Genomic DNA, 11,594 nt, shown 5'->3' on the forward strand with positions numbered 1-11,594 from the left:
ACAAATTTTCAAGAAAGGGACACCATTTGGTTTTGCTTGGTCATAGGAATTGTAAAAATACTTTCCTTTTTTACACTTGTTAGATTAGTTTTTGGTATTTTGGGATGCGTGAGTGTATTGGTTATTGATCTTTAGTGTATTATTTTTTGTCACTAATCACTTGATTCGATGTAGAAAAAGGAGTATTTCTTCTACCACCAAACAACTAGGTTAATTGTGATGATTAAAAAGAATCCGAGTATGGCCTTTTAAATTAGGAAATTTTCAGTTTCTTATATATTCTCTCGGCATTCATTCCCTTGATGTGTGTATGTAGGTGTTGTCACTTATGGAGGACGGGATGCCAAGCCGCTCGGCATGGTCTTGGTCACTAGCAGACTGCACACGGTGAGAAGAAAGGCCTAGAGACATCAGCGAGTGAGGGTGATCTAGTGTTCTGGCCTGGAGATGAACTGGCTGCTCTGCACCTTCCACAATAGGTTGGAATGGAAATTTCCTATACTTCAGCTCAATGCAACTTCCTATGTTTACAATATAGTTCTCATTTTAGACTTTGTGTATGAATCATTGTCATGGAACTGTAATGGAGTTGAATATTCTCTCGGAAATAACTGCGAGATATAAAAGTATGTTTGTTGGTTGAAACCACCGTGGAAAACAAAATATTTTGAAAAATTCTTGGAACATCTAGTGTAAGGAAACAAAGTAGTACTCTGTTTTCTAAATCTGAGATTATTTCATATGAATGGACATATATCTTTGTATTCAGAATCCCCTTCTAATCTAATATAGTTGCCTTGTCATGTTCTTGGTTTTGGTTGCATCGTAAAAAAATCACCTTCTAATCACTGTCATGTATGAACCTTTTGAAAAAACATACAGTTTGCACGTTCCTGTTAATTTTAGTTGCTAATGTTCCTCCGTATTACACTCTGCTAGTATATTGTATGATAATTATTAAATAACTGATTTTGGATTCTAATTTTCCACCATCAGTGTGTACCAACCTGTCTTATTCATGTTCATTTTATTATTAACGGACTGATTATCCATTGTCCATTTAATCATTCAATCTATTACTTTGTACAAAATTTGTTCTCGGGTTTCTAGTTCTTTTCATGAAACCTGGGTAGATGGTACTGAAGTTAAACAATTTATTTTGTGAAATGGTCATGTGTATGTCATCTTAATAGTTTCTTGTTTTTAGTTCAGTCCAGATCTCTCTTTATTGTACACTTTACTCACTGAAACAAGTAACCAGATCCCTCGAGCACGAAGCAATCAGATCTATTACAAGCTTTTCGAAATAAGTTCATCCTTATAATTCTATGATCTCTTCTTATTTGACATTATAATCAATTCTTAGTTTTTCGCTAGAGAGTATAGTATTTCCTGGACCAATAGTTATTTGTTTAGTTGCTAATCATTGGATTACATGCATGTTACATATATATACATCATCATCAAGTTGTGTATTGTGCATCGCGATGATTCTTTTTTTGGGCTGACCTTCAAAGCGCATTGTTATTTGATTCATGTTCTTATTGCCATTGTTGTAGTCCTAGTGAATCTCGTCTAGTTTAACTAAAAGATAATTGCTGGACCGGTGCTCCCTCGTGTCATGTGGGTCAAGTTTACTCCAAATTTATTCTTGCCAAAACTCATTTAGAACTGATATCATTTGTGTTTTTTTTGTGTAAGGATGTCGAGGAGGAGGACTAGATGATGGCAGCTGCAGCTGGATGCTTCTTGCAGCCTGATGATGTTGTTGGGTCCGACCCCAAACTCAGTCTGACCATGATGTCCAGCCCATACACAAGGTAGCTCGCCTCCGCCGCCACTTCAAGATGGCCCCTTTTTCTTGTTCTGGTGTGTCGTAGCTCATCATCTCATACTGCATGTACCTAATGGATGTTCTTGTTCAATGGCATGCAAAAAATATTCGTCTCAACTTGATGAACATTCTTTTGTGCCCCTCTGTGATGCCTGGCCTGGCACAGTGTCTCTTGTTTATGTGTCGAGAGTTATTACGTGCAATGTTGCAATGTTTATGAAACGTTGCTGGGAGATTCTATATAGTGACATCTCTCATTCTGAATATTATCATGTAAGTTTCTGTGAAATCCTCGCTATCTATTAGATGTTTGCATATTAGTATTGTTGTGAGCTACAGGCTATCTCGTTATTACTATATGTGTCGTTTCCATGTCTATGAAGATTTGCTTGGAGATTATAGTGACATCCCTCATTCTTAGTATTATTATGGTAGCAGATGTCAAATTAGATGTTTGCATAGTTGTACGGTTGTGAGCTGCAACTGATCTGGTGATTACTGTCTGTGTTGTGCATAGTTACTGTGGTGTCTTTCATTAATATAGTGTTTCTCCAAAGTGTCCTGTTTTAGCTCCTGTGTGACTGATACAAAACAACTAATGTTGCATACATAAGATGAGATTGCAGAATAGATTTGAACCTTTCATAAACGAATCAGTAGCTATCTATGATGTCTATGTTAGTTGGTTCATGGTTGATTTTCTCGCGCTTGATAAGAATCATTCGAACTGAATATTTGCACTATATAGCCATTTTGGTTAACATGCACTTGGGCTACATTTTGTATATTTCTTAGTGAAGATAGACTAACATGAAGTTTTATTTATATGTTCACTATCAGCTACAAGAGACATACTTGTGTATGGGATGGATCGTGCTGCTATTTGGTCTATTTGGTACAGTGGACCGGCTGGGGCTGTCACCCTTGCCAGCGGAGACGATGGAGCAAGATGAGGTAATTGAGGACTTGTCAAGCAGTGCACCATCAAGGTGGGGCCCATCGGGGGCCTTGCCAAGAAACTAATCTTTACGGTTCTGGTTTGCTATTCGAATTGCTTGCTAAACAGATATATAACTGTCCTAATCTTGTTAACATCTATGCGTAGTTCCTAGGTCATCATGATTCTTCTCATAACTTCACTGTAGCTAGTTTGTTGTGACCTAAAGCTGTTTGTACCCAGTTTTGTTAATTTGTGATGCTCTAGCTGCTAGTTTCCCATTTAGTAGGTTTGTACCCAGTTTTGATAGCCATGCCTTGGAAGCCGAAAGACAAGAAGACACCATGTTCCTTGCTCGAGCTGGGGCCTCTATGCAGCAGGTTTTCTTCTAGCACGATAGCTACACAATATATATGGTTACTACAATGCTTTGATTCGACGTCTCAGAAACATTCATGTTCTGCATTGACTTTGCTTGATGTTCTTTTTTATGTATTAGTTTTGTTGTATGCACCTTAGTGTCTTTTTTGAAGTATATGATCTGGATGTCCAATATAAGTCATGGCTAAAATTCCAATACTACTGCTAATTAAACTTGTATTTGTTAATTAGCTGAAGAACTACTATTGTTTCTTGAAGAAAAATCATAAGTGGCGTTGGTATTTCTGGTCTTGCATTATTTGTCTATCACGAGCTAGCTAGTTTGTTTATCACTGATCAGGCTGGATTTATTATTTTGGCTATCCTCTGGACGAAGCTAGCGGGTTGTCACTGTTGCTTTGTCCTTTCCTGCTTATTGGTTGGTGTCGGCCCTGGGCTGCACTGATCTATTTTCTGCTATTGCCATTGTAGGTTATATGAGGCTGTGGTCGTCGTTTTTGCTGGCCTTTTCGGATTGAGCTGCGCTGGTTGGCTGCGGCGTAACTCTAGGGCTTCGTGACCGAACACTTGTGTCTTGAATTCTGAAGGCTGGGAGTTTGACCATTTTTATCACTAGAGTTACTGGACATTTATATGATTGATGATATCCAGATCGTTTCTTTATACATGCGGTGTGTTGCTAGCTGCTGGATGCAGGGAAGGTGTGTTGCTAGCTGCTGGATGCAGGGAAGGTGTGCTAGCTGCTGGATGCAGGGTAGGTGTGTTGCTAGCTGCTGGATGCAGGGAAGTTGATCATATTGTTTCTGCATTTCTTATGGGCATGGAGGTTGTTGAGCTGCGGGAGGGCGAGAGATACTTTCTGCAGCTCGGCTGGTAAACATTGAGCCGTAACATCGACAAGCTTGCTTGCAGCAATGAAGGCATGGACGGGATGGTTCGCTGCGAAGTGGGATCAAGGTGCCCATGGCCATGGAGTGGACAAGCTATAGAGATTTGTCCTTGAATGGAATGAAGCCGATGATGTTTGTATGTAAATAGGTTAGACTTGTTGGGCATAGAATTGGTGTGTCTACTGCTACGATTGTCAACTGAAGTCGAGGATGATTTTTGTAGAGCGATTTGATTTTTTGATGTGAGTTGTGTTTGATTTGGATGTCTAATAAATAGATTTACCCAAAACTGATTCTATACTGTGATTTTGAATATGAAGTGTACTGTGCATGTGCATTCAGTGTCATATCAGAATGAATTGGCTTTGGTTTAAATTACATACTGAATATGTGTGCACCCATGGATGGGTCGATTTGCTAGCTCGAGCGAGCGACTGCACACAGATTATTTTGGTTGGTTCCAGCTTGGGCGTAACTGAGGTTATATTCATTTTTATCTCACTAGGTAGAGCAAGCAAATTATGTTGATTACCGTCAAGCTGCCTAGATCAGTAAACATTATCTATTCAATAAACTACCGAGTTGAGGGCAAGGAACATTGAGAAGCACACACGTGTATTAATTAATTCATCATTTTTAATGGATACTAAACGTTTTGGTCAAAGGTATATTGGGGAACAGGGCAAATCAGATCAACATTGTGGAGTGGGTATAGAGGTAGAAACTGAGCCGCCTGGCATGCATCAAAGTAGTATGCCTAATAAAATAGTCTCGTTTTTTGGTACGTTCTGTTTTACGAGGAGACTCAATCATTGGGACTCGTCATCATGTGGACAGTTGTTTCCACCATCAAGCAAGGAAACAAAGAGTTAGGGAGAGTCTAACACCAAACTTTCACACCCGCGCGCTCATCTCCTTCCCGCCCTGCCTCGGCAAAATTCGAACCAGCCAGAAGCCCAGAGCTGCTCTATAAGTAGGAGCCCATCGCGAGGGACCGCGTGCGGGAATCGCGTGTGACTTAGACTTTGACTTTTACTTGTCGAGGAGAGGAGAGGAGAGGCCGGCACCGTCATCGTCGTCGTCGCCGGCCGGCTGGACACAGATCGAGCAATGGAGGCGACCATGGTCGTTGTTGTCTTCCCAATGGCCTGCGGATCCGTAGGATGCAGGCGAGCGAGGAGGCGAGCGAGGAGGCGAGCAGCGATCCATCCGTAGGATGCAGGCGAGCAAGGAGTCGATCCGTCCGTCGTCGTCGCTGAGGTATTTATCTGACTCTTGTTCCTCCTGTGGTTGTTTTGTTGCGCGCGGCAGCTGGTGGAAGGAGTAATTAATCCGCAGCGCGCGGACTCAGCTAGCGTAGGGCAATCAGAGAATTCTGTCTTCAGAAACACGAGCGAAGCGTGGGCAGGGAGACACGGCAAGCGGCGGCATGGTACAGCTCCCTCGCCGGCTGGCTCCAAGGGCTTGGCTGCTGTATGCGGCATGGGTGTGATAGTGATAGGACCGGTTGGGTTCCTGCTGGTAATTGGAAGTTGTAGCCTGATGGAGTACTGTGGTAGCATTGATCCTCTCTTTTTTTTTCTTCTAAAGGCGAGTGATGGTTCAGAATGATAATGCGGTTTTTTGCGCTGTTTGTGATGGAGGTCTGTTAATTTTTGGTATTGCATGATCAATTGACCAGGCTTGCGATGGAGTGGTTGTGTTGTGTATTGATTTTGAATAGATCGAGTAGTAGTAGTAGTCGTGTATGCTGAGTCGGGGAAGGTAGTTTCGGGGTTTGAATGTGTCTAGAGGTTTGCTGGGTTGCATTTGTACAGTTTGCCATCTTCTTGTGGTCTGCGTTTGTACAGTTTTCTGAAGATCGAGTCTTGCTAGCTAGTCATGCACGCACAAATGCTATGCTCTACATGTAGTAGATCGAGTAGTTGTTTCTGCTGTGTCTTTGTTTAGGTCTCGTGAATCTCTCTTTTGCTTCAAGTAGTACATACATACACATGATATTGGTATACAGATCGAGCATTAACTTTTGGTTGCTGGATATATAAGAGGATCTGTTTTAGCTAGGGTTTGTTACGAGTTGAATCGTGCATGTTCCAAGCGCCCGGCCAGCAGGTGGTTAGTGGTGTTATTTAGGAGTATTTTTGGAACGAAAACGCTCGTCTGCAAGTGCTGTGCTGTGCTGTGCTGACCATGTATTGTTGTATAGGATGACGAGGAGGAGGAGTAAATGGTGACATTCTTCTTTTTTAATCTGTGGACTCAGCGGAGCGCACGCAGCTACCTAGCTTGCGGGTGGATCGTTGTTGACCGGGTACCTAGCCAGCCGAGAGTCTCTCTCTATGTGTAGCATCCGCATTTAATTCGGCTCGGTTTTACTTCCATCCGACGTGGAGTGTGGAGCTAATTAAGGGCGTGAGACGCGGAAGGGCGGTTAATGCGCGCGGCAAGCTTGATTGATTCGGTTTGATTTCCGTCCGTGGGCAAATTAAAGCGTGTTTGTTCGATCAGGCTTCCTTCCAAGCGCGCGCTTTTTTCTTTTTTCTTTTTTTTGCCCCGGCTTGGCTTGGTCGCGACGTGCGTTGCATTCCAGGATTCGTCTACGTTGCCTTCCAGGAGCGCGCCACCTCCATCTCCCACGGCAACATGGCACGCCAGGTGGGCGCGCACGGCGACGCGTCGCTGGCCCGCATCTGCGGCGCCATCGCCGCGGACGAGAAGCGGCACGAGGCCGCATACACCCGCGTCGTGGACAAGCTCTTCGAGCTCGACCCGGACGCCACCGTGCGCGCCATGGCGTACATGATGCGGCGCCGGATCACCATGCCGGCCGCGCTCATGGAAGACGGCCGCGACGCCGACCTCTTCGCGCACTACGCCGCCGCCGCGCAGCAGGCCGTGGTGTACACGGCGTCCGACTACCGCGGCATTCTTGAGCACCTGATCCGGCAGTGGCGGGTGGAGGAGCTCGCGGCTGGGCTGTCCAGCGAGGGGAGGCGCGCGCGGGACTATGTCTGCGCTCTGCCGGACAAGATCCGGAGGATGGAGGAAAAGGCCCACGACAGGGTGCGGAAGGAGCCCACTCCGGTCATGTTTAGCTGGATCTTTGATAGGCCTGTCAGTGTCATTCTGCCTTGATTCCAACCAAGAGGCTACATTAGACCGTGTTACGGCTCCTCCAGCCAGCGTGACGGCTTTGGCCCAGCAAGCCTTTGGAGGCGTCACCTTTCTTCTTAAAAAGTCTGTCGATCGCGTATTTTTTTTTACCTTCCATATTTCTTTGAACCCGTGGTCCTTCCCCGTTCTATTTTTTTTGCATTTTAGCACCGAGATTTGTTTCCTTTCCCCTCTCTCTCTCTTTTTTTTTTGAGAAATACAGTACAAACGCAAGTGCTCACATACACGCGCATACACTCACCCCTATGAACGCACACACGCACACCCTACCCCTATGAGCACCTCCGGAAGACTGAGCCGGCGGATTGGATCTTGAAATTGACGAAGTCACCACGAGCGCCTCGCTGTCGACGGGAACGTCGCCTCCCACTGAATGAATATTCCGCCTTTATGAGACACACAGATGTCAAACCTGGGATTTGAACTCTGGTGGGCTGGGGGTACAACCACCCTCCTAACCACCCATTTCCCCTTGGAACAACATATATATGACCGCCCCTATGCCCAAGCTATGCCACCGCCTTCAATCTTCATAATAGGCCCTACCAGACCGATCCTAGTGCTAGGGAGTGCACACCGTCGCAAAGAGGGCAGCCACGATGATGAGATGCCCTCTCACTTTTGTGAGTTGTGACAACATCGACACCATCTTATCTAAATCCAACAACCACATCCATGCGCTAGAGCTCCTCTACACCACCACTTCGTACTGATTTCGACAGCACATGGTGCGATAAGTAAATAGTCAACCACATGATAGTGGGCATCTGTTAGATTCTCTATACAAAATAAGATTGAGTTGTTTTACTGTTATTATTTTGTGATCAATCACCCTATTTAGCGACTATTCTTACCATGCATAGCTATGTACATTTAAGCTTTTAAGTTTTTTTTGTGTTAATCATTTTTTGCTATGTGGTTATCCACATATTAATCTTAACAAAAAAACAAACTCAAACCTATTGACATGGCATTATCTGACCACTCTACTAGAACTATGATAATCAACAATGGTTAACAACTTGCAAGTGAAGATATCATTAGTTAATGTGAAAATTTGTTTGGTGCCCCCATTAAGACTTCCACTACTAAACTAATTTGTCCAACGCTTTTACCCTCTTCCTTCAAAATCAGCCTCACAAGTGATCAAACGGTGCGTTTTTTTCCATCGGCTCACACACTTTGTCTATTCGTGGCTGATGGTGGGACCGCTTACAAGTGAGACCAGGTATAATCTTACATGCAACATGCTGATGTATTTAAAATACATACATGAACTTTGTAGTTTATTGATTCATATTTCCACATATTTGCAACATATGTGACGTTATAATCATGTTTTATATTAATTTATGGAGATTTTCCAATGATCCTCCTTATTTTCATTATTACTCTGCGGAACACAGGAAAACGTTGCTATTTTTTTAAAACTTTGAGGGACCTAAACAATGTCAAATTGGTCGGGGATTTTTTTAGGGCTAATATTTCGCGAAGAGAAGGAGCTGGAGCATTGGAACCTCAAGAGGTGAGCCCTGAGGCCCAAAAGAGCCCAGGTGGCGCGGCCCCTATCCTAGGTCGTGCCACCTGACCTATTTCCCACCTTGAGTGTCGCAGGCCAACCTTCTTCATCTCCAGATCATCAACTTGACCTAAAAAAAAGTCTATATAAAGGGTCCCATACACATCTCGGGAGGAGAGCGCCGCAGAAACACCAAAACACCAAACAATCTAAAATTAACAGAGCATAGCCTTAGGTACTTTGACATGATGTTTGAAATACAAATATGCTACCTTGATCAAACAAGATTACCATAGCTATCACTAGATAAATATAGCACATGACTTCACTTAATCCCTAGTGAGGTAACAAAAGATACGTAAAAACCATAGTAGATCTCGAATTTGTTGTTACTATTGAATCACTACCACCATGTTACTCCAACTAACACACACGTTTCCCCCACACATGTTTTCTTATACAAGTTGGATCAAAAAGCACTTATGAAGGGGGTCCATATTATGCATCTACTCATACATCTTACATAGGATTTCAATCTCAAATATCAAATCATAGAATAAAGATCTACCACATAGGAATTACATATATGATCATCACCTTTTTAAGAAGAAAGGTGATCAAACGGTGCGTTTTCCATCGGCCACACACTTTGTCTTTCATGGATGATGGTGGGACCGCTTACAAGTGAGACAAGGTATAAGCTTACATGCAACATGCTGATGTATTTAAAATGCATACATGAACTTTGTAGTTTATTGATTCATATTCCCACATATTTGCAACATATGTGACGTTATAATCATGTTTTATATTAATTTATGGGGATTTTCTAATGATCCTCCTTATTTTCGTTATTACTCTGCGGAACAAAGGAAAACCCTGCTAGTTTTTTTACTTTGAGGGACCTAAACGAAGTCAAATTGGTCGGGGATTTTTTTTAGGGGTAATATTTCGCGAAGAGAAGGAGCTGGAGCATTGGAACCTCAAGAGGTGAGCCCTGAGGCCCAAAAGAGCCCAGGTGGCGCGGCCCCTATCCTAGGCCGTGCCACCTGACCTCTTTCCCACCTTGAGTGTCGCCAGCCATCCTTCTTCATCCCCAGATCATCAACTTGACCTAAAAACGTCTATATAAAGGGTCCCATACACATCTCGGGAGGAGAGCACCACAGAAACACCAAAACACCAAAACAGAGATAGTACCAACAAAGATTGGAGGGGAAACTCCGTCAGAGCCGCCACCGAAGAGATCTCTACCTTCTCCAACATCTCCACCATCATCACCAAGATGAAGATGGAGTAGTCCACCTCTGGACTATGGGTTTATGGTAGTAGCTCGATGTATTTCTCTCTTGTTCTATCATTGATCTAGTACCATATGAGCTGCCCAACATGATTATTATCATATATGTAATTCCTATGTGGTAGATCTTTATTCTATGAGTTGATATTTGAGATTGGGATCCTATGTAAGATGTATGAGTCGATGCATATCATGCACCCCCTTCTTAAGTGCTTTTTTGATCCAACGTGTATAAGAGAACATGTGTGGGGGAACGTGTGTGTTAGTTGGAATAACATGATGGTAGTGATTCAATAGTAACAGCAAATTCGAGATCTACTATGGTTTTTATGTATCTTTTGCTACCTCACTAGGGATTAAGTGAAGTCATGTGCTATATTTATCTGGCGATAGCTATGGTAATCTTGTTTGATCAAGGTAGCATATTTTTATTTCAAACATCATGTCAGAGTACCTAAGGCTATGCTCTGTTAATTCTAGATTGTTTGGAGTTTTCCCTCTCTAGATCGAGGAGTATAAGAGAACTATGTTGCATCATATATATGATAGGACGTGGTTTCCATATGAATGCTAATCCTAGACATAATGAAGTTTCATCAATATTATATTACTTATGAATTGTTTTATGTCCACTACACCTTTATCAGAGAGTAGTCAAGTGAACCCATGAACCTCGGTCCAATTTTCATCACAATAAAAAATTGTACAACACCATCGCTATCATTTATATTTGCTGCATTAATTAAATAAGAAAATATAAAACTACTTGTACTATTAGCAAACACAAACAAAACCCCGAAAACCCATCTTATTATTGTTTTTACCTTTCTTCCCTATCATCATCAACCTTCTTCATCACAATCACAATTCCCATCTCATTCACTCTCATATTGTTGTAATTCCAATTGCTATTGGGGATTTGCACTTGTAGGATAGAGTATTGACTACTACCTCCGTATCAAAACATAAGATGTTTTAGTAGGATGTTTTAGCTCACTAAAATGTCTTATATTTTATAACATAAAAAGTACATCTGCAAAAAAAAAACATTTTCCTAAAATGTATAAATATGATTTTCGAATTTTCAAAATAAAGGGCTACATTTTTTTCGAAATGCGGTACCCAGGCTCTGCATCAATTGATGCATACGGCTGAATAAATGTCTACATGTAGCTCAGGTTGCTCAGTCTACATTTATCCATGGCTGCAATTGTTGATACAACACTAAGACATAAACCGCTATATAGCATTTTTCTTATAATATGTAAACAATCTTTTTTTTCTTGATAAAGAACGATTTATCTCTAAAGGACTTGTGATGCATGAGATAACATTGTACAGTGCTCTGAGAAGCTGCATTCTACAGGATTGCACAATGCTCTAAGATTCTGCATTTTCTAAACAACGTGTAAAATAATATCATTCATTGTTGCTGCTCAAGCTTGACCTCCAAAAGGCTTTTGACTCCATTTCGTGGGAATTCCTTCTCGAGGTGCAGGCGAAAAGGTTTGGGAGAAACTGGATATCATGCTTGCTGCTCACGGCTTCAACTAGGATTC

The 11,594-nt window shown here is 42.3% G+C and overlaps 1 long non-coding RNA gene across 2 annotated transcripts; it reads left to right on the forward strand.

Moving 5' to 3' along the window:
* Positions 1 to 4,031, forward strand: LOC124694301. 2 transcript variants are annotated; one of them, XR_007000456.1, is made up of 4 exons: positions 1 to 479; positions 1,702 to 1,820; positions 2,675 to 3,823; positions 3,854 to 4,031. It is a non-coding gene; the product is annotated as an uncharacterized LOC124694301 (long non-coding RNA). The 2 variants fall into 2 exon arrangements; XR_007000455.1 differs by having other exon boundaries at positions 2,675 to 4,031.
* Positions 4,032 to 11,594: the final 7,563 nt, after the last annotated feature.

Source organism: Lolium rigidum, chromosome 3 (assembly GCF_022539505.1).
Source record: "Lolium rigidum isolate FL_2022 chromosome 3, APGP_CSIRO_Lrig_0.1, whole genome shotgun sequence".
NCBI lineage: Eukaryota > Viridiplantae > Streptophyta > Magnoliopsida > Poales > Poaceae > Lolium > Lolium rigidum.